Below are 25,803 nucleotides of genomic sequence, written 5' to 3' on the forward strand. Positions count from 1 at the left end.
ATCATTGTCCTTCATTTGAACAAATTTGGTAGCCATTATCTCTGCATGTCACAGGCCCAATATCAGGTCTCTAGGCTACTTACTTATTCACATGAAGTCGTTTAAAGATTTTAGCCTAATTGACCCCTGTGACCTTGAATGAAGGTCAAGGTCATTTATTTGAACAAACTTGGCAGCCCTTCATCCCAGCATGCCGCAGACCCAATATGAGTACCCTGGGCCATTTGGTTCTTGATAAGAGTTCGTTTTAAGATTTTAGCATATTTGACACCTGTGACCTTGAATGAAGGTCAAGGTCATTCATTTGAACAAACTTGGTAGCCCTGCATCCCAGCATGCTACAGGCAAAATATCAGTACCCTGGGCCTTTCGTTTGAATGAAAAAGTTTCGCACTGCAGACTGCGGACGGCGCACGATGACGGACGATGCATGATGACAATAGATCTTCCTGACCCTTCGGGTGACTTTGAATAAAGGTCAAGGTTATTTATTTAAACAACCTTGATAGTTCATTATATAATATATACTGGCAGTGAACCTGAAAGATACAATTTAATTGATTTGAATGTAATTAAAAAAATGAAAAAAAATCCTTTTAAGCTACATCCTCAATACTCCATGGGTTACTATCACTGACGTAATATCCACTCTTGGACTATCTCATAGTAACATTGGTACCTCTTCAGAAGAAACAAACTGACCAATCACAGGCTTGCAGAAATCATTTTTGGCTACATCCCCAATACTCCAGGGGTTACTATCACTGACATAATATCCACCCATGGACTAATATCTCATAGTAAAATTGGATGCAGTTCAGAAGAAAACAAGAGGCCCAAGAGACCTTGATGGTCACCTGAGTGCTGATACAGAAAGAACATTGCAAAGTTGGTTCAAATCTTTAAAAAGCATTTATGAATTAAAAGAAACCCCCTTCGGACCCACTCCTCAGGCCCCTGGGGGGGTCAGTCATGGAAAATTTGTTAATAGGATTCAATGGCCGTATCATGCTGATAATTCTGACAACATTTGACTCATTTTCTATTACAAATGACCAAATAATGTTCAAAAATGTGTTTTCCCTATAAAAACTATAGTAAACTTGACCCCTCCCGAGGGGAAAACATGAGACCCCAGGTTCATATATAATTCATGATTATTGTAACGGACATTAAAACCTTTCCATCTATGAAGAGTATTTGACTCTACCATTTCCAGAATTTTAGATGAAGGTTTTTGAAGTTTAAGCCTATCCTATTTGACCCATTTTAGCCCCACCCCTCAGTCAGTTATGGAAAATATGTTAATATGATTCAATGACCATTTCATACTGATAATTCTGATTCATTTTCTATTACAAATGACCAAATAATGCTCAAAAATGTGTTTTACCTAAATAAACTATAGTAAACGTGACCCCCTCCCCACGTGATTCCATCTTTGAAGAGTATTTGATTCCACTATATCCGGAATTTTAGGAGAAGAGTGTTGAAGATTAAAATTTGAGCCTAATTGACCCCTTTTGGCCCCAAATCTCAGGTCCCTAGGGGACCATATAATTCACAATTTTGATTGACCTTTGGCCATGAAATGTCTCTGCAAAATTAGATTAGGTCACTGGAGACTTCATCTCAGGTGACCTCAAAACTGAGTCCTGCATAGACTTCCTTTCAAGATTACAGAGAAAGTGACACCCAACTTCAAACCAACACATATGTACAGTGAAACAATTCCTTTGATGTACGTTAAATGATCTAATTACCTGTGTCTTCTGATGCCTGCAGTTTCATTGACTGATTGCCAGGTGTAATATAGCTACACCTCTACCCCCAAACACACGTGTTTCTATTCAATGTCGGAACAAACAATGCGGTTTGATTGACAGCTGGCGATCAGTTAATTATGAAATAGTACAGGGGTAGATATTATGTCAGTGATAGTAATCCCTGGCGTATGGAGAAGGATTAGGCTATTACTCTGCTATTTTCTAAAATAAAGGGAGACATAAAACTTCAATATGGCATTTTATAATTGTCCCTATGACATACAATTAAGAAAGGAGTTCATCATAATTGCTATTGCTGCCTGGAATATGCATTTTCATGAATAATCATGCAAAAGTCTCTGCTAGCTACCCCCATTTTATCGAAAAAAAAAGTAAAAAAAATGGTAATAATAGACAATATCGCCTGGCTGGCACTCAATCTCTTACAAATACATACATTTTAGAGAACAAGAAATGTTAAACAGTTTTTTACAGAGAAAAAAAAACTACTGCTATAATAAAGTTAAAATAACCAGAATTCATTTAATATGGATTATATCGTTTCATAATGACATAGCATCAAAGATTTGAAAAATATCATGTACTTATACATGTACATCACGAATAATCATGTAAAAGTCTCTGCTACCCCCATTTTATCAATAAGAAACTGTTTTTCCTCGTGTAGATAAAAAAAAATGTCAAAATATAGACAATATTGGTCTGACCGAATACTCAATCCATAACAAAACATACATTTCTCTGTTTTCGCAATTCTTTTAGTGATATTGAGCATTTTGCTAGAAAATATACCTTAAAAAATAATAAGCCAATTACCTCCCTTTATCCAATCCCAATGAAAACTGTTCATGGGAACATTTAAAGAATATAAAGTTTTTAATTTAAAACCCACGTACCCTTTTACAAGTAAGTCAGTTGTCATTTTCAACCCTTGATGGTATACATGCATCTGATCATACTTACATAAGATATTTAACAATATAATGCTTTAATCAAGAAATGCCTTGGAAATGTATAATGCTAATTGGAATTTCATGTTCGGCAATTAGAGTAATGGGTTATATTAGGTGCCAATCTTTCTAATTATCATAACATTTATGAGACCTTTTATGATAACTCTATTCGTGGGGCCACGGTGGCCTAACGGTAAAGATGTCCCGACATATTACCACAAGCCGTCCACCTCTGGGTTACAAGTTCAAATCCTATGTGGAGAATTTGCCAGGTACAGACAGCTGGTCGATAATTTTTCTCCAGGTTCTCCGGCTTTCCTCCACCATCAAACCTGGCACGTCCTTTAATGACCCTGGCTGTTAATAGGACGTTAAACTAATAAAAAAAAAAGAGAACTCTATTCTACATCCGAATTGTACATCCGAATTGGAACACATATGGTACCAGGTAATTAAATTATTTTAAATCCTTGATACTGCTGAAGGATATGAAAATCAGTTTAATAAATCATCACATTAAAGGATCTATTTGTAGCTTTTATATATACGCAGAAATGAATTACTTGGTACATCTTTCATGCTTTTCTTTTGTTTTATTAATCATATTTAATTTTTTATTGAGGAAGATTACCTATATATATATATATAATTAATTTTTCTTTGTTTTCATACCAAATCTGGCTTTCTGATTGGCCAATATTTTTTTTGCATACCACTATGAAAAAAAAATCCGAGAATGGCGCGAAACCCCGACGTTATCGTGACGTCACAATAGAGACATTGACGTTGCGTATTGATTCGGAAAAAAGAGTCCCTTGAAAAACCACTGTAATGTTACATTTAAACATACTTCATTTTATCAAATAGAGTATAAAATTAATTATAAGTATTGATGTCACTATTTTTTAATTTTATCGGGTTATGAAAAGAAAAATTGTTTGCAAACTTTTGTGAGAATCCGCTACGCGGATTCACACAGTTTGCAAACAATTTTTTTTTCATACCCCGATAAAATTAAAAAATAGTGACATCAATGCTTAAATAAAAAAATACTGATAATTTATATAAAAGAAAAAAAAAAAAAAAAATTTGGGGCCGCGGTGGCCGAGTGGTTAAGATGTCCCGACATATTACCACAAGCCCTCCACCTCTGGGATGCGGGTTCGAATCCCATGTGGGGCAGTTGCCAGGTACTGACCGCTGACCGGTGGTTTTTCTCCGGGTACTCCGGCTTTCCTCCACCAACAAACCTGGCACGTCCTTACATGACCCTGGCTGTTAATAGGACGTAAAACTAAACAAACAAAAAAAAATTTAAAATAGTTACCGTTTCGAAGGTTATTCATCACAGATGAAAAAAATGTCAACAGCAAGCAAATCATAATTAAAAGTCTATACCTTAACCGAAATGGCTTTCAAGTTATCAATTTAAAAAAAAAAATATAGAAAAATTTTGAAAACATTTCTCAAATTCAAAATTTATCTGGTTTCTAAAGCTGATACGGCTGTTACAAGTTTGACATTCACTACTGTATAGTGAGTGTTATAACTAGGTCTCCTCTCCTTTTACCTAGATACTGTATGATATTTAAAACAAGAGGCCCAGAGGGCCTGTATCGCTCACCTGGTTTGTAATGCCTAGTAATGTTCTGAATACAGGTTCATTGTTTCTTTTCTGAAGGAATTTTAATATTAACCTCTAAGTCCCCTATTGGGCCCCACCCCTCCTGCCCCCAGGGGGTCAGAGCCAAAGTTCTGTTCTCCTTCCCCCAAGGATGTTTGTGGCCAAATTTGGTTACATTCCATGCAGAACTCTATGACTAGTAGCGATTTAAAGGATTTACCTCTATTTCCTCTATTGGGCCCCACCTCTCCTGCCCCCCAGGGTGTCAGAGCAAACATTTATACAAGTTCTGTTCCCTTCCACCCAGGGTGTTTGTGGCCAAATTTGGTTACAATACGTGCAGAACTCTATGACTAGTAGCGATTTAAAGGATTTACCTCTATTTCCCCTATTGGGCCCCGCCCCTCCTGCCCCCGGGGGATCAGAGCCAAAATTTATACAAGTTCTGTTTCCCTTCCCCCAAGGATGTTTGTGGCCAAATTTGGTTACAATACGTGCAGAACTCTATGACTAGAAGCGATTTAAAGGATTTACCTCTATTTCCCAAATTGGGCTCCGCCCCTCCTGCCCCCGGGGGGTCAGAGCCAAAATTTATACAAGTTCTGTTCCCCCTCCCCCAAGCATGCTTGTGGCCAAATTTGGTTACAATCCATGCAGAACTCTATGACTAGTAGCGATTTAAAGGAAATGTTGACGGACGGACGGACGACGGACGCCGCGCCATGACATAAGCTCACCGGCCCTTCGGGCCAGGTGAGCTAAAAAACACCAGAAAACTGTTGTTATTTTGGAAATAAAATGTCAAAATATCCTTAAAGGCTCGTGGTATTTCAAATTTTATAAATTTAAGTTTAATAAATTTCAAATGATGTAGCCATGAGTGTAAGATTATATTTATTACATAACTAGTATTAATCGAAACATAGTCAAAACTCCAGTGATTCTGACAGGACAGTGGCGTAGGAAGATGAAACGTAATAGGGGGGGGGTGGGGTGGGGCAAAGGTCCTCAATATTTCATTTTATTTTATTTTGTTTTATTATTTAGAATGGCAGAGATGAGTTTTACGATGCATTTCGTTGAATTTGCAAGCGCCTTAGGCGCAAGATTTTCGTGTTTGGAGGGTCCGAGGGTTTAACCCCGGGAAAAAAATTACGATTTAGAATGGATGAGATGAGTTTTACAATGGATGAGATGAGTTTTACAATGTATTTTGTTGAATTTGCGAGTGCCGTAGGCACGAGATATTGGTGTTTGAGGGGGTCCAGGGGTCTCCCTGGGGAAAAAGTTTTACTATTTAGAATGGCCGAGATGAGTTTTATGATGCATTTTGTTGAATTTGCCGAAGGCGCGAGATTATGGCTTTTGTGGGGTCCGGGGGTCTTCCCCTGAGAAAAAATATTACGATTTTGTATTTTGATGATTTTTAAGCGTTCTTAACATGATAATTTTTCGATTTAAAGTTACCTGCATTTAGAAATGATAATTGTGAGTGTCGTCTTACCATTATGCAACCCAGCTCGATCTGAACATACCGGATTCACACCATCGGCACATTGTTGTTTAACTCAAAATAATAATCAACTGATTGTCTTGCTAAGACATATAAACAAATAAATCTTTTAAGAAGCATTTTTTGAAATAGTATAATCCCTTGATGGACTTTTTTTGTCTTGTTCGTGTGTATTGAATTTTCATTATTAAAGGTTTGAACATTTTTCTGAAAAGTTCAAAAATGTGTAGGAGGACCCTTTTTTCTTTCAAATGTGCATTTTTAGAACATTTCACTCGGCGAAAATGGGGGGGGGGGGCAAAAAGACATGTTTGCCCCCTCCCCCCCCCACCCCGGTTTCCTACGCCCCTGCAGGAAAATAGGGCATCCATGGTGCTTAGTTTGAAGCGCACCTTGACCTCAATAAATGACCACCAGATCAGAGTCCAGGGGCACCAAGAAGATATCAACAACTTCCTTTAGAAGGAAAAATCTTACAAATTTTCTTGAAAACTTGTTTATTTAATTCTAGACCTATTGAATCCTTGAGAGAATAGCCAGGGCTTAAGCTGTGGGTCAAAATTGGGATTGCTTTGTTTAGTTTCAATTCTGTTTTATGTAAGAGTGGCGAAATCAGGCTTGGATTCGACGTGTCAACCGAGATAATCATACAACATCACAGACGTCATTAATATCTACGACACCACAATAACGTTCGTCTTACAACATTTATGACATGACCGTATATAACATTGCTAAATGGGTCAGAGTGATATTATACATGTATGCTAATTTTCACAACATGGGTCAATCTGATGATTCCTGTCGGCATCCTAATTATTACGCAGTACAAATGTAGTTGTGTATCACTATACACAACACAGCAAAAAATTGTGAAATGAATTTTCATTAACATTATTGACCTCACCCACCCAGTCTGTACAGTAACTTAAGCCTAAGCAATTATTATGTGTCATGTAAAACTGCAGTGCATACAAATGTCCGTATCTAAGCTTACATGTAATAATGTTAATCATATCCATTGTCAAACTACATTATTACCATTTTTTATTTTTTCTGGTTTGTTTTCTTTAGTTGTCTAATATTCAGATTACTTAAAGACGTTTCGGTACCTTCTGAAAGTCATTTCGCCATGTTCACTTTATGATACCGAAAAGACTTCCGCATGTACCGAAATGACATGTAACGAAGCTACGTTACATGTGAGCCTACGCACTACCGAAACGATATGTGCATGACTTTATGGTTTAACTACTAGCAATTTAATCATATGCTCAAACAATATATTAGGAGATACATATATTCAAACGGCATCTGCCTCAAAGTCGGTACAGTTGTCAGTTTACGTGCTGTTAAGCTACGATTTAGAACACATGCATGGTTCTGTTGTCAAACAGTCACTCGCGATGGTGATCATAAACAGACTGTAAACAGTACCTAACGTTATATTTGCAGGCCTACAAAAACAATTAAATATATCTGATAATACTAATATCCACCGATAATGATATTGATGTCTATAACGAGTAAAATGAACAATTACTTACCTGATAATGCCGGATTTAACTTGAACATCAAGGCGGCTTCAACGTTTTTACTCAACCGGATACAAACAATACACATTCCTTATAGGGGGCGCGATAGTCTGCGCCATGATTTTGTGCGTTCGACACCGTACAAACAGATTCATTTCACTGTTGCACTTGTTGGGCGCATTTTGTAACATAAATTTGATGATTTGTGCATACATTATTTACTCATTTTATAATGTTTAGTCACTTCTACAGAAAATTTCAAAAACATCACTTATTTTTAAATGGTACATTTACCGGTCCAATCGTTCAGAATAGCTCCGAAGGAAGGCGCCTGGGACCCCGAAATATATCGTCTGTTGTGGAAATTTACCGAGAACCTGCGAAATACCACCAATATTCAAGGCTGTATTGTGGCCGTTATATGTAACATTTCCAAAAATCAGAAATACCGTTTTGTTCAGAAATGTAAGGACCTTTTATATGTAAAGTTCTAGCATGTCAGCTTTATTAGTTAATTTACTAGGACGAATTAAACAGAAACCAGTGGTCAAAATGTCGATTTTGGAGGTTTTACATCAAAATATCTCGTCATTTTGAATTTTCACAGCTAAGGTGATTACTTCAATCGATAGATCACGCCGAGTTTAGCTTACATTCACAATTTCAGCAAAAATATCGTTGGGTTTCCTTATTACTCAAATCGCGAAAATAAGCAGGTTGATAGGTTTATTTAGCCGTGTTAACATTTCGTTCTAGAACGAAAACTCTGTTATAACAGAGTTGTCGTTCTTTCTCTTCATTTCATACATCTATATATTATTCATGAGCGAATCTAAACTTAGGAAATTTTTGGCCAGGCCTTTCACTAGACCAAATGCGGATATGACTCAGCATATAGCGTGGCCATAGTTTTGAGTGACAGCAAAGCATCGTATATAAAGGATCATATAGATGATGTCAATATAAATATCGTATGGTGGTATTAAGGTGGAGCAAAGACATTGATCATGAGCCAATTGGACTTCCTGAAGAAACATTTACCATCTGTTTTGGGAAAACATCGCCAGGTTACACTCTATGTTTGGTTGGGAACCTGCGACCTAAGCAGAAAAATTGCGTTAAAAACACCATAGAGTTAGCACATAACACCACGGAAGAAGCCTTACACGATATCAAATCCAACTATACTCAGATTGTGAATTACTGCAAGACATTCCCAAGTGTGATTAGATTTCTTGGAACTGCCCCACTACTCGATTTCAGAATGGAATGTATGAAGTGCCGTTGTAATACTGACAAATTCAAACAACAGGACCAAGAATTGGTAACGAGAATAAACGCAGTTAATACGCATATTCGGACATTGAATACATCAGCTGATTTCATATCACCGAAATTCGCGTCGGATGTACTTAACAACAGAAAGGGCAAAGGAAAGCAACACTCTTACACGCTAAATAGGAAGCTACTAAAAGATGGAGTACATCCAACACCGATCCTAGCTCATGTGTGGATGAGACGCTTGCTTGTACGTATGTACATTGACTGTTATCGTTAACAATTGTGCGCTAAGTTACAGAACTAGGGTTTGTGTATTGGATGTTATGTGGGGTGTTTCTCGCTACTTCCGATGCCAAATTCCATAATGCTGTGTGCTTTGCGTATCATCTTTACGTGTTGAGAGACTATTATAACGGACCGTAAAAATGTCGAACTCAGAGGAATTATCGGCAGCATTGGACGAATTACGGAAGAAAGTGGAGAGATTAGATGCCCAAAGTGCGCGTGCTGATCGGTTAGAAAAAGACCTGCAACTAGCAAAACAAGAACTGGAGGAAACGGTCTCAAGACATCTTAAGACTGTTTACGTCAACAAAAATAGGAAATTGGAGAAATTCTTTGGCAGGCCTTTGAAAAAAACGGACCCAACGGCTGAAGAGTGGATTGAGGATGCTTTGCATCACCTGAAAACGATCTCTGGACGAGATGAACAATGCGAATTCTTGTATGATCACCTACAGGGACAAGCAAAAGATGAAGTTCGTATTAGACCAGAAACAGAAAAATCAACACCAACGAAAATATTGCATATAATAAGGACAACGTTCCAAGAAGCGGAGACTGTCGGACAGCTGTAACAAATTTTTTATCAGAGAAATCAGAACAAGGGAGAGACGATCCAGGAGTATTCACTAGCCCTGATGAAAATAATGGACAGAATAGTAAAAAAAGATAAAGACATGGTTGGAGATAGGGATCTGATGTTAAAAGAACGGCTTACCGACGGAGTGACAGATATTCAGCTTCGTCGGGAGATGCGACGGTATTCATTCGAGCACAGAGACCTAACATTTACAGACTTCCGGCAGCAGATTTTGAGATGGACCGAAGACGAAACGCCTAGAAGTCGTGGTAAAGGGGCGTCTGTGTTTGAGCATGATGTTACCGTCACCAGTGAGGAGCAGAAAACGAAGGAAACTTTCGCACCAACAGAGATAACAGCCATGCTAAAAAATCAACAAGAAATGTTAGCCAAACAGCAGCAGCAGATAGATGAATTGGCTAACATCATTAAAAGTAGGCCTAGGGATGGCGTACAAGGAACTGGTCAAGGTAGAGGGGCTACTAAATGCTACAACTGTGGAGGTCGTGGTCACATAAGTAAGGAATGCCCTACCGAGCGAAGACCAAAACAACAACACAGCCAACATGGAAAGGGGCAAACTAAGACTTATCAAAAGCGAGAGACCACCAAGGAGAGTTTAAACTCCCAGAACCCACTATAGGGAGTCAGACAGTGGGGGAAGACAATCTTGACTCCAGAATAAAGCAGACTGTACTCAGAAACGCTGTGGGAGAATGTCCAGAGTTAGACGTATCAATAGAAGGTGAACAAGTCAGGTGTTTGCTCGATACGGGATCACAAATTTCAACTATCACAGAGAACTTCTTCAGGAAACTTGTTGGGAAGAAATCGAAGTTGATAGATGTAACTAAATGGATGCGAGTTACGGGTGCTAACGAACTGGAGGTTCCATATATTGGATATGTCGAGGTCGATATAGATGTTGCCGATCGGAAGGTATCTGGAGTTGGAGTGTTGGTGGTCAAGGATCCATCGGACTTAAACGGCATTAAGCGGAAAGAAAAGGTTCCGGGATTGTTGGGGAGTAATTTCTTCAAAATAATGAAGGAAAGGGTCGAAACTGACAGCAAGGCAAAGTCGACAACGGATATAGGTACCACTAATCAACCGTGGATGGAGATATTGTCTCTCTATGAGATATCTACGACCGCGATGAATGACCATGTTAGTTTCGTAAAAATCCCCGGGAATCAGCCAATAAAATTACCCGCATACTCCATGAAGGTTGTAAGGGGCACAACTCGTCAATCCAAGTGCAACAAACCGTATACCGTTGCAATCCAAGCTATACAGGGAAATAGTGGCTCGTTACCAAAGAACATTGTTGTAGTAGACACCTTTAGCGAAGTCACTAACGGAAAAGTACCTGTAAGAGTTGTCAATCTGGGTAATGAAGATGTTTGGTTACCACAGAAAAGCCGTATCGGGATAGAACATGTTGTTGACAGCTTCACCGAATGCCAGACTTCAACGAAATGCGACGTGGAAGTAACAGAGTCAGAAATAAATGTGCGACTCGAATCTATGGAAATTGATTCCGTTCCGCCGGAAATTACAAAGTTAGAGCAACTACCCTTTACTGTAGACGTTGGAAATGTGGACTTAACACCTGAACAAGAGAAACAGGTTGCACAATTGTTCTACAAGTACAAAGACTGTTTCTGTCAGGGTGATGAAGATTTGGGATTAACCGATCTCATAAAACATCGGATTCAAACTACGGACGGCGTTCCCATCAAAGTAGCTCATCGTTGTATACCACCTCATCAAATGGAGGAAGTCAGAGAACATATCAACAAATGTTTACAACAAAATATCATCAAAGAGAGCACAAGTCCGTATGCTGCGCCAGTAGTACTAGTACGGAAAAAGGACGGTAGCTTGCGACTGTGTGTTGATTATCGCCTTTTGAATGACAAAACCGTCAAAGACGCATATCCACTGCCACGTATAGCGGAAGCTTTAGACGCACTGCATGGAGCAAAATAGTTTAGTTCTATGGACTTAGAGCAAGGATATTATCAAGTTGCAATTGATGAGAGAGACAGTCACAAAAATGCATTTCGTGTTGGTACAGGAGGACTGTACGAGTACAACAGGATGCCGATGGGGCTCTGTAATAGTCCTGCGACTTTTCAACGGTTGATGGAAGCCTGCATGGCGGAAGCCAATTTTGATCTCCTGCTTATCTATTTGGACGATATATTGGTGTTCTCACCATCGATAGAAGAACATTTACGACGTTTGGAATATGTCTTCAGCAGATTAAAGGAACACGGGCTCAAGATGAAAAGCAGTAAATGCCATTTCTTTAAAACAGAAACACAGTTCCTTGGACACGTGGTTTCTGAACGCGGGATTGAGACCGACCCCGGCAAACCAAAAGCAATTTCAGAATGGAAAACACCAACCAGCGAAAAAGAACTTCGGTCGTTCCTAGGACTATGTAGATACTATCGTCGTTATGTTGAAGGATTCTCACGAATCGCTGCTCCATTGCACGAATTACTTACTAGACAGGACAAAAAGAAAAGGAAACCAACAACGGATAAACGTCGTTTCACGGAAAAATGGAATGATAAAGCAGAAGAAGCATTTCAAACTTTAAAACAACGCCTAATTGGAGCACCAATATTAGGTTACCCAGATTTCAGCAAAGAATTTATTGTTGAAGCGGATGCTAGTTATGAAGGCTTAGGAGCTGTATTATCTCAGAATCAAGGAAACCGGAAAGTCGTCATTGCATACGCATCGCGAAGTTTAAAACCGGCAGAGAGGAATATGGACAATTACAGTTCAATGAAATTAGAACTATTGGCAATGAAATGGGCGATTACCAACACATTTAGGGACTATCTCTTAGGACGTCCGTTTATCGTCTACACTGACAACAATCCTCTGAGTTACCTTAAAACAGCAGAATTAGGAGCAACAGAAATGCGTTGGGCTTCACAATTAGCACAATTTGACTTTAGGATCAAATATCGCTCAGGAAAGTCGGATGCAAATGCTGATTCACTCAGTAGGAAACCTAGAGTAATGGAGGAAACGGACAAGCTACTACAACACGTGACCAAAACAACATCCGTGTCAAACGAGCTACATAACGTTAATGTCGGGATAAAGTAACAGTTACATCAAATGAACAACTGGCAACAACGTTAACCTTTCCGGAATACTCTAGGACAGAACTTCATTCGCGTCAAGTCAACGACGAAAATATCGGAAAAGTCTTGAAATGGTGGAAGACTGGACACAAACCGACGGAAAGACAACTACGTCAAGAGCCAAATCATGCTCGTAAGAGCCTGCGTAAATGAGATCGATTAGTTGAAGAGGATGGAATTCTATGGTACAGAGTTATGGACCCAGAAGTTGGTAATAACTTCTTATTTATTACACCTGAATCCATGAGGCCTACAATCCTGGAATCGTTACACAATTTATCAGGTCATCAAGGAATTGAGCGCACCGTGTCCTTAGTCAAAAAGCGATGTTACTGGTCTGGAATGGAAAGCGACGTTCAGAAATGGATAAAACAATGTGAGCGTTGCATGGTAGCAAAGATGCCTGTACCAACAATTAAGCCACCAATGGCGCATCTCTTAGCTTTCCAGCCAATGGAAGTTGTTGCTATGGACTTAACGCAACTAGAGAAAGCATCAGATGGACGAGAAAATGTGTTGGTGATAACAGACGTTTTTACGAAATTTTCCGCCGCCATTCCAACTAAAGATCAAAAAGCAACTACAGTGACAAAGATTCTTGTCAAAGACTGGTTTTGGAAATTTGGCATACCAAACCGAATCCATAGTGGTATGGGTAGAAATTTCGAAAGTAACGTCATTGAGGAGTTGTGTAACATCTACAACGTTACCAAATCGCGGACAACACCGTGTAATCCGGAATGAAATGCTCAATGCGAGCGCTTTAATAGAACAATGCATAATCTATTAAAAACCTTACCGCCGGAGAAAAAACGGAAATGGCCCGAATATCTACAGGAATTGGTACACAATTACAACTTAACGCCGCACGCGTCAACGGAGATGTCGCCATTTTATCTACTATTCGGATGCGATTGGTTAGACCTACATCATCGTCGTATGTCGGAATCAAGAAGATTGGCAGAGGCAACACTGAAAAAGAAAGCATAAGAAAGATCAGAGTACAAGAACAGGAATATAAAGGAACATAATATTCCTATTGGAACTAGAGTTTTCCTTCGAAACCACCCTCAAGGACGAAACAAAATACAAGATGCTTGGAAATCAACACCATATAAAGTTGTTGGTAAACTACAGGACAAAGTTTATCAAGTACAACTGGTGAATGGCGCTAGACCCGTGAAATCAGTGTCACGTAGAGAAATTCTAGACACAAAGGAACCGGTCGAAAGCGACAATGATGATGTTAAAAATACTGAGGACAGCATTAAAGCGGCTAGGGGAGGCAGACGACCTTTTGAAGCTGGAAAGCTTTCTATCATCTGGTCTACAAAGGCCATAACTTCCTCTTGAAGTTCAATATCATGCTCTGAGGGTTTGTTTACCGGAGATCTCGATAGTGTATCTGCGGTACAAAGGCTTTTACCCGCGACATGGCCTATTGAGAATTGAAATCTCATTAAGCGCATTTTGAATCTCTGAATTCTCGGCAGCAATTCTGATAGGTCTTTTGTGCCTAACAACGGTACCAACGGTTTGTGGTCGGTTTCAACCTCGAATTTCTTTCCAATGAGGTAGCAATGAAATTTTTCGCAAGCCCACGTTATGCCTAACGCTTCCTTTTCTATTTGAGCATTCCGTTTTTCAGTTTCGGTCATCGATCGAGACGCGTATGCTACGGGTTTGAGTATTTGCCCGTGTTTTTGTCGCAGCACAGCGCCTAGTCCAAATGATGAAGCATCAGCTGATAGTACTATGTCTTTATTTGGATCATAGTGAGCTAAAGTGGGTGAGCTTGTCAGTTCATGTTTTATTTCGGCTAAACATTTTTCATGAGATACACCCCATAGCCATGAGTGCTCTAAGAGGTTCTGTTTTGTTTGCCAAATTTGGTGAGAATTTGCTTAGCTGATTTATCATACCAAGCAATCTGCGCACATCAGACACATTTTCTGGTGTGTTCATTTTCACAATAGCCTCAGCCTTTTCAGGATCAACTCTACATCCATCAGCATCTATAATCTGACCGAGAAACTTAACTCTCGGTTTTGCGAACTCGCATTTCTTGTTTAACGTTATGCCCGTTTTTTCTAGCAGTTTCAAAACCTTTTCTAACCGCTTGTCATGCTCTTTTAGGGTTGGAGCATATATGAGTATGTCGTCCATATGACAAAGGACGCCCTCATGACCCTGTAGCATTTCTGACATTCTCTTTTGGAAAAATTCAGATGCTGAACTTATCCCGAAAGGTAGGCGATTGAAACTGAATCTGCCGAATGGTGTTATAAATGTTGTTAATTTGGACGTGATTCTGGTGCTAGCTTTATCTGCCAATACCCTGAGTTTGCGTCTAGTTTAGAAAAAATCTTGGCTCCTGACAATTGACCTAACGATTCTTCTACCGACGGTAACGGATGATTTTCGCGCTTGACTGAATTATTTAATTTGGTCGAATCAACACAAATGCGTATCTCTCCGTTTGGTTTTGGTACAACAACCATACCCGCGCACCATTCGGTTGGTTCGTCAACTTTTGAAATGACCCCTAGTTTTTCCATTCTTTCCAACTCATTTTTGACTTTTGTCATCAAGGGTATCGGTACCCTGCGCGGAACGGATAGAGAGTAAGGCTGAGCGTTACTGTCTAACTTAATTTTATATTCCCATTCTGTTTTGCCAAGACCAGTGAAAAGTTTGGGAAATTCCGCGCGGTATTTTGCGTCATCATTCACGAATGTCGCGTTTGGTAATTTTTCGTGAACAATAGATATATTTACCTTTTCTATTATCCCGAATGCCTGTATTGCTGGTCTGCCCAGAAGTGCCTGTGATAGTCCTTTGACTACGAAAATTTCCTCAATACTTATTTTATCCCTAGATTCTATTTCACAATGAAATTTGCCTAAAACACATAATTTTGAATTTCCTGGTCCATGTAAATTTTTCGTGGACTTTGACAGTTTCACATTGTTCATCTTCTGGTGTTCTCTCTCCGATATGACTGTGACGTCAGCTCCTGTGTCAACTTTAAATGGAATGTCCACGTTTTTTATTTTAATGTTCGTGATTCATGGGTGACTCTTTTCTTTGTTCACGGCTCCTAGGAAATCCTGGTCTTCCTTTCTGCCATTGATGTTTCCCAGTGTTGATTTGGTCAAAAAACATTTTGCAAAGTGTCCCGTTTTCTCACACTTGAAACATTTCGCATCCCGTGCTGGACATTTATCTCTGCCGTGAGATTTAAAACTGCCGCATCGTTTGCAACCCATTGTCCGCTTGGCTGGGAAATGTTGCTGTTTTGCGTAGGTCTGGTTCTTTGTTTTTTGGTCGGACATATTTTTGTTTTACTCTGTTCACAGTGTTTTCTGTGGTTTCCTGGCTGGAGTTCTCTGTCCCTCTTACTATGGCTTGTTGTCTTCTAACAGCTTTGCTTTGTCTTGCATAGGCAACAGCCTTTTCCAGTGTTAGTTTTGCGTCTAACTGCATTTTTTCTGAGACTTTGTGGTCCCGAACTCCGACAACAATACGGTCTCGTATCATTTCATCATGCAGTGCACCAAAGTTGCAATGATCTGCGAGAACATGAAGGGCAGTGACGAAACTGTCTACTGTTTCTCCTTCCTCCTGTTTTCTGAGGTTAAACTTGGAACGTTCAAATTTGATATTCCTTTTGGGAATGAAATGTTCGTTGAATTTCTCCACCACATTCTTCCATTTCTTTCTGTTGGCTTCCGTTAGGCTAAGTGATGTGAAAATGTCATCTGCCTCACTTCCCATTGAGTATATCAGAGTGCTGATTTGAATCGCCTCATCCTTCTCAGCTAATCCCGAAGCTTGGCGAAATCGCTCAAATCTCTAAAACCATTTTTCCCAGTTTTCAGGTTTCGAGAAGTCCAACTTGTCCGGATTAGTAAATTGGAAGGAAGCCATTGTGTCAATATAACTGCAACAATTACGTTTTCATTAGTGGTTTTTCTTAGTTTACCGCTGCCACCATGTTATGTTACATACGACTCGGAGACTGTTTACTCTAGCTCTACAAGTTTTAATCTGAATCAATCTACATTATTGTTCTAGATACATTCACACGGTTCCCATCATCATAAACATGACACAAGGGTCATAGGGTAACACCTGGGTAGTTGATCTAGCAGACGGTTCCTCGCTGGACCTAATTGGATAGATAACGAACCACACACTTAATATATTTATGTGTTACTCATTGATAACACTACAAAAATCATGTACAACGAACCTACTAGAAGTAACGGAGAGTCCGGCCGAAGCCATTGATACAGGAGAAAATGTTGATACCATCTATTTAGACTCCAGTAAGGCGTTTGACATAGTTCCTCACAACCACTTAATACAAAAACTCCAAGGTTACTGGGTCGCTGGGAAAGTACGTACTGGAATTGATAAATGACTTCCTGACAGACTTAAAACAATGTGTAGTCATACAGGGTGAAAATTCCAGTTTGGTTAAGGTAACTAGCGGTGTACCCCAGGGTAGTATACTGGGTCCAGTCCTATTCTTGATTTATATTAACGATCTGCCAGATGTCGTTAACCATAGTGTCATGAAACTCTATGCTGACGACTCTAAGCTGTTCAAGAACAACGCTGATAGCACAGGATAAGAAGAGTAACAGTACGATATAAATAACATAGTCAAATAGACTCAAGACTGAAAAATGACACTTCACACAACAAAATACAAAAACACCTCGATATTAGTAACCTAACACAAAACTCTGTTTACATACTTCCTTCAGGTGAACAAATACAAAAGTACTCACAGAGAAAGACCTAGGCGTGACATTTGACAAACACTTAAAATTCAGCCAACATGTAAGTCAGTAGGTAAAAAAAGCAAATAGTATCATAAGTTTCATTTTTAGAACTTTCTTATACATTAATATAACTAATGTTCTTATCACTCTACAAAAGTCTTATTAGGCCCCATTTAGAATATGCAACTCAAATGTGGTCTCCAACATTAGTAAAAGACCAAATACATAATGGAAATGTCCAGCGGAGAGCCACTAAAAGAGTACATACTATACAAGACCTATCATACCACGAAAGACTTAAAAAGAAGAAAACGCAACGATGTTGTAGAAGTGTATAAAATGTTAAACGACCTGTCAAAATTAGATAAGAACAATTTATTTACACAGTCACTCACTAGAACTAGAGGAAATCTATGGAACTATACAAGAGTAGGACCTCAGTAACACAAGGGATCTTTAGTCGGCGAGTGGTGGATCTGATGAACTCCCTCCCAAATCCCAAATGTTTTTAAAATCGCTTGAATAAGCAAGGCTGTAAAGTACACCTTAAGTTTTATCTAGTTTTTATTCTGTGCAACCGGATAACAGAAAGTTATCAACACAAAACGCTCAAGAATTAGCTGATATCAGCTAACGATTGACGTCTACGAAGAGGTATCAAGTATCAGGTACGAAGGGTGGCTATGTGGGCAATAAGGACAGATGCACTATCCAAGCCTGTATTTTGTAAGTAGTTATTTTTGATATTGGTGTAAATATTTTTCAACTGTCCGACCAGTTCGTCAGGGATATTTATATTCATTAGTTACAATCGAGGAGCTCCGAGATAATTTCTAGGGTTGTCGCTAGATGCGCTGCTTTCTCTCGGAGTATAAAAGGCAGGGAGCTGCGGGACTTGTTGGAAAACTCCGCCATAGCCGGTCCCAAGCCCGTGTTGAGAAAGGAGGAGGAAATAACCCCTGGTTACTAACAAGTCCAGAGTAGAGGTTGTCACCTAAATCAGGACTTTAAACAACCAAACCAACCAACATCCACGAACATTTGGTCCTGAACGTCGAGCTGTTAACATCGACAAGGTAGTAGATATCGGCACTGAAAAATAGAAGTGGCTGAATAAGTCTTGCCTTGATCAGTGTCATGCCAAGCGACGGGACCAGTAGTCCGATTATTGCTATCGAGGTTATAGCCCGAGATAGTCTGGCCCTGGCACCAGACGTAGACATTATGATAATTAGATGTCTGGTGTAGGGCCAGAGCGCAGTACTATATCAAAAGGTGGAACTCACGTTATTTCAACTTAAGAAGCCTTCTCCAGTCAACATGAAATATTTACAGGTTATGACATACATACAATAGGTATAGATAATAATTGAATTTATCAGAGTATATAATAACAAGATATACTATATATTGTGATATTATGTAATGTTCAAAATCTTCTGTTGGACTTTATAAATGATTGCACAAGTTCAAATACATGACAGTTTACATTCAAATCCAAGTTTTAATTTCCGTAAAGTAATGAATTTATATTTACTTGTATATCTAGATCATTTAAAACTTGGAGCACTTCTGTACGGACAGCAGCATAATTTTGACATTAAAAAAAGAAATGGTTAGCATTTTCACAAGTGTAGCCACAATTTATACAAATAGAATTTGGTGCCAAATTTACACGGAAAAGGTCATCTTTTAGAGAACTACACTGATGACTTAATTTAGTATGTATAATATAAAATTTTCTTTCTTCATAATTAAAATAGCATGGTAGACTAGTAGAAATAGGTTGAGAAAGAGCTAGTCTAAAGGAAGGAACAGGTAAGGATTTAACATTGGTATCTAAAATGTTCCAGCTTCTTACATGTAAAGTAGTGGGAAAGAAAGATTTTGTTGTAGCAGATAGTCGATAATTTGGAATTTGGAAACTTTCACTATTTCCTAAAGTATAAGGACTGTTATTGCCTACTGTATGAGGTAATAAGTTTGATAGATAACTTGGAGTCATGTTATTGTTTATCTTAGAGAGTAATTGTAGTTTTGTTTTAGCTCTTCTGTCCGAAAGGGGTTTCAAATCTGTTTCAAAACATAATGATTCATTTCTAGTATAACACTGTAACCCGGTAATAATTCTAGCTGCTTCACCCTGAGCCCGCTCTAATTTATCTGAATCAGCCTGAGAGCATCCGTCCCAAACTTCACATGCATATTCAAGAACAGGTAAAATAAAAGACTTATAAATTCTTAAAAGAGCATCGCGCATAAACATATATTGGATTTTCCTTAAGATATTTTTTTTCATAACTGATTTATAAATTTCATAGATGTGATCAGACCATTTTAAATCCAAATTTTCGTAAATGTCATCAAAATTTGATATAAAAATTACCTCAGTTTTATTAGGATTAAATGAAACAAGCCACGTTTTTGCCCATCGATTTAATGTATCTAAATGCCTTTTTAAACTGACTTTTTCTATTTCACGACATGAGGATGATGACTTTATAAGGGTAGTGTCAATCGGAAAGTCGGGTTTGGTATGAAAACAATATAATTTATTGATATTATAGACACAGCATCATATTTACGTATAAAATGGTTACTTGATACTGTTACGGCAAAATAATCGATCACAAAACAAAACCAAATGAAACGAAACACTAACTTCTGTCTATTGAAATTACTTTTTTCAGGTATTGACATTGCAAGCCGACGTACACAGACATTTTATATGATGAGAGGAGTTAAGGTCAGATCACAGGATCGTTACCACACTGTATAACTGCTAATGCGTGTACTATGTTTCCATTCCGGAATATGGCTGGAGAATTTGATATATACACCATCCTGAAATCGATCTCGACAACTTAAATGTGCGTTAAAGGAGAAATTGATTAGCATAGATGGTTAAGACGATAATCGTGATAAAGCTGCTATTTTAAATGTAAATTTTGTTGTATAACTCTAAGCAACACTTGTAAGTGTGGTGTTACACAACCAACATTAACGGATGTGTGTTTTAAATGAAAACTGTATGTAACTGATTACTATTTCTCTTTGCTGAAATGCTGTTTCATTTTTGAAAACGTTTATTTTTTTACGTGTCTCTCGTCATGTATTTGTTTCTCATCGTTTTGATATTTATGATTATGCCTACTTAAAGATTCTGACCACGTGAGAGGGGCGATAATTCCCACACGTGTATACATGGTTAACACACATATTATATATGTATATAGATACACTTCACAACACTTAACCGGAAAAGGAAGAAATTGAATTCATCTCTATTTGCTTTTCTTTACTTTATTCCTTAACGGGGATAGGTAACTGGCTGTCTATAACGCTCGGGCACACAATATTTACAATAGAGATCAACGATTGGATCAGTCACAACAGAGTGTAAAAATTAGTCATTATCGTCAGAGTGAGTGTATTAAACATATAGCGGAAAAGTTTCATATTCTGACGACCAGGGACCTGCATACCACCGAAGGACGATTAACGCAGGAAGTTATATTTCAGGGAAAGTCGGACACGCCTACAGGAATCGGTTGACCTGTTTAGGAACTTCAGCAGGTTATTTGAGAACAATACTTTGTATTTATTTGTTTATTTAGCTTAAAAACGATGTAGTTTACAATTGGGATGGAGTATTCGACGGGAAACATGTTGGAATTATCGAGGAAGTTTTTTTAACGTGTTGTGGGTGTATTTCATCATAATTGTATTACATTGAAGAGAAAACATTAATTTACAATGGGATGTGCTCTTACTACCGAGGAGAAAGAATCGAAACGGATTGATAAAGAACTCCGTTCAGATAAACACCGATCAGCTCGGGAAGTGAAGCTCCTTTTATTGGGTAAGTGTTATCTCAGGCTAACGTCGTACCCCAAAAGTGAGTTTTACTAGACTCTTACATATTAAAAAATATTTCTTAACAATCACGCAAATATCAGATTTCAACATGTTATACAATACTACACGTTACTGCTAAGCACGACCCGTTTGACCACAGTCGTTTGGCTCTATAGACATTTTTCTCTGTGTCACAGTATTACATATATAGAGAGAAAAATGTCTATAGAGCCAAACGCTTGTGGCTTGACTAGCCATGATCACCGTTCTCATAATTAATTTGCATTATGTCATATAATATATCAGTTGTCAAAGACTGTAGGTATATTGATTTATTTGGTTTGGTGTATAAGATTTAACATCCCATCGATAGCCAGTGTCATTGGGAGGCTGCGGTATAGAGGAACTCATGCGGTATCTGTATGGTATTTTGTCCGTATGCGTGTGCTGTAGAGGCTACTGAAGTGTGCTTTATTATACCACATCGTGAACATGTCTGTTTGGTATGTTCCGAAACTTTAGATAACACTTTCAATGTGACTGTAAAAACTGTAAACAACCATTGCCAGAACGTTGCTGTTTCGTGGTTTCGATTTTATACAAACATTTACTTTCTTTTATAATACATTGTATTAACTATTTCCTTGTTCATGTTGAAAAGATATGTAAATGATATCGTTATTGAGATTGACAGGTAGATTAATGAAGTTGATTACCTTTATCACCGTAGTACAACACAGGTGTAATACAGGTGTTCTGTATAGTCTTCTGTAGTGATATAATAAGGTGGTATAATATAAAAAAAAACTTACACAATGTATGTTATATAATGATACGTATCCTTTAATGTAGTGAAGGCTTGAAAGTTATCTACCACTAGTACACAGGATTGAACTGTTCTTGTTGTCATTTTAAATTTACAGAAAAAAAGAACTTGGAGGACAAGTATTGTCTTAATGTGTAAATAGATGGTGTGGTGCGAGACTACACTTTATTTACCGGCCACACGTGTGTGGTAATAGCGTGTTATTGACGCCAGTGTTGGGCTGATCAAATGACAGACTGTGTCATTAACTGTTTAACACTTAAATACTATACATCTTAAGTGACTAGCTGTAAAAGAACTTTCCCATGACTTCACACGTTATTCTCCGTACACGGTAATTGTTTAATATCAGGATGTTAGAACGGGACAATTTAAATATATATATATACGGACGGACTTTGTTCGTGTTTTACAGTGTATTAAGAAGACATGACTAATCAAGAATTGATTGCTACACCAATGACAATTATCCGTGCGTCAGTTTTTCTGTGTTACGTCACGTCTACACCAGACCATCATCACAAGGTGTTACGTCACGTCTACACCTGACCATCATCACAAGGTGTTACGTCACGTCTACACCTGACCATCATCACAAGGTGTTACGTCACGTCTACACCTGACCATCATCACAAGGTGTTAAGTCACGTCTACACCTGACCATCATCACAAGGTGTTACGTCACGTCTACACCTGACCACCATCACAAGGTGTTACGTCACGTTTACACCTGACCATCATCACAAGGTGTTACGTCACGTCTACACCTGACCATCATCACAAGGTGTTACGTCACGTCTACACCTGACCATCATCACAAGGTGTTACGTCACGTCTACACCTGACCATCATCACAAGGTGTTACGTCACGTCTACACCTGACCATCATCACAAGGTGTTACGTCACGTCTACACCTGGAAACCATCACAAGGTGTTACGTCACGTCTACACCTGACCATCATCACAAGGTGTTACGTCACGTCTACACCTGACCATCATCACAAGGTGTTACGTCACGTCTACACCTGACCATCATCACAAGGTGTTACGTCACGTCTACACCTGACCATCATCACAAGGTGTTACGTCACGTCTACACCTGACCACCATCACAAGGTGTTACGTCACGTCTACACCTGACCATCATCACAAGGTGTTACGTCACGTCTACACCTGACCATCATCACAAGGTGTTACGTCACGTCTACACCTGACCATCATCACAAGGTGTTACGTCACGTCTACACCTGACCATCATCACAAGGTGTTACGTCACGTCTACACCTGACCATCATCACAAGGTGTTACGTCACGTCTACACCTGACCATCATCACAAGGTGTTACGTCACGTCTACACCTGACCATCATCACAAGGTGTTACGTCACGTCTACACCTGACCATCATCACAAGGTGTTACGTCACGTCTACACCTGACCATCATCACAAGGTGTTACGTCACGTCTACACCTGACCATCATCACAAGGTGTTACGTCACGTCTACACCTGACCATCATCACAAGGTGTTACGTCACGTCTACACCTGACCATCATCACAAGGTGTTACGTCACGTCTACACCTGACCACCATCACAAGGTGTTACGTCACGTCTACACCTGACCATCATCACAAGGTGTTACGTCACGTCTACACCTGACCATCATCACAAGGTGTTACGTCACGTCTACACCTGACCATCATCACAAGGTGTTACGTCACGTCTACACCTGACCATCATCACAAGGTGTTACGTCACGTCTACACCTGACCATCATCACAAGGTGTTACGTCACGTCTACACCTGACCACCATCACAAGGTGTTACGTCACGTCTACACCTGACCATCATCACAAGGTGTTACGTCACGTCTACACCTGACCATCATCACAAGGTGTTACGTCACGTCTACACCTGACCATCATCACAAGGTGTTACGTCACGTCTACACCTGACCATCATCACAAGGTGTTACGTCACGTCTACACCTGACCATCATCACAAGGTGTTACGTCACGTCTACACCTGACCATCATCACAAGGTGTTACGTCACGTCTACACCTGACCATCATCACAAGGTGTTACGTCACGTCTACACCTGACCATCATCACAAGGTGTTACGTCACGTCTACACCTGACCACCATCACAAGGTGTTAAGTCACGTCTACACCTGACCATCATCACAAGGTGTTACGTCACGTCTACACCTGACCATCATCACAAGGTGTTACGTCACGTCTACACCTGACCATCATCACAAGGTGTTACGTCACGTCTACACCTGACCATCATCACAAGGTGTTACGTCACGTCTACACCTGACCATCATCACAAGGTGTTACGTCACGTCTACACCTGACCATCATCACAAGGTGTTACGTCACGTCTACACCTGACCATCATCACAAGGTGTTACGTCACGTCTACACCTGACCATCATCACAAGGTGTTACGTCACGTCTACACCTGACCATCATCACAAGGTGTTACGTCACGTCTACACCTGACCATCATCACAAGGTGTTACGTCACGTCTACACCTGACCACCATCACAAGGTGTTACGTCACGTCTACACCTGACCACCATCACAAGGTGTTACGTCACGTCTACACCTGACCATCATCACAAGGTGTTACGTCACGTCTACACCTGACCATCATCACAAGGTGTTACGTCACGTCTACACCTGACCATCATCACAAGGTGTTACGTCACGTCTACACCTGACCATCATCACAAGGTGTTACGTCACGTCTACACCTGACCATCATCACAAGGTGTTACGTCACGTCTACACCTGACCATCATCACAAGGTGTTACGTCACGTCTACACCTGACCATCATCACAAGGTGTTACGTCACGTCTACACCTGACCATCATCACAAGGTGTTACGTCACGTCTACACCTGACCATCATCACAAGGTGTTACGTCACGTCTACACCTGACCATCATCACAAGGTGTTACGTCACGTCTACAACTGACCATCATCACAAGGTGTTACGTCACGTCTACACCTGACCATCATCACAAGGTGTTACATCACGTCTACACCTGACCATCATCACAAAGTGGTTACGTCACGTCTACACCTGACCATCATCACAAGGTGTTACGTCACGTCTACACCTGACCATCATCACAAGGTGTTACGTCACGTCTACACCTGACCATCATCACAAGGTGTTACGTCACGTCTACACCTGACCATCATCACAAGGTGTTACGTCACGTCTACACCTGACCATCATCACAAGGTGTTACGTCACGTCTACACCTGACCACCATCACAAGGTGTTACGTCACGTCTACACCTGACCATCATCACAAGGTGTTACGTCACGTCTACACCTGACCATCATCACAAGGTGTTACGTCACGTCTACACCTGACCATCATCACAAGGTGTTACGTCACGTCTACACCTGACCATCATCACAAGGTGTTACGTCACGTCTACACCTGACCATCATCACAAGGTGTTACGTCACGTCTACACCTGACCATCATCACAAGGTGTTACGTCACGTCTACACCTGACCATCATCACAAGGTGTTACGTCACGTCTACACCTGACCATCATCACAAGGTGT

General features: G+C 39.6%; 1 long non-coding RNA gene and 1 pseudogene across 1 annotated transcript in view; both read left to right on the forward strand.

The window, feature by feature from the left end:
* LOC138314108 (uncharacterized) overlaps positions 1 to 25,803 on the forward strand; it is a 125,671-nt gene that overhangs the window by 24,251 nt on the left and 75,617 nt on the right. The window lies entirely within an intron of this gene.
* LOC138316845 (uncharacterized) lies at positions 9,119 to 11,316 on the forward strand (annotated as a pseudogene).

Source organism: Argopecten irradians, chromosome 2, assembly GCF_041381155.1.
Source record: "Argopecten irradians isolate NY chromosome 2, Ai_NY, whole genome shotgun sequence".
Taxonomy (NCBI): Eukaryota; Metazoa; Mollusca; class Bivalvia; order Pectinida; family Pectinidae; genus Argopecten; species Argopecten irradians.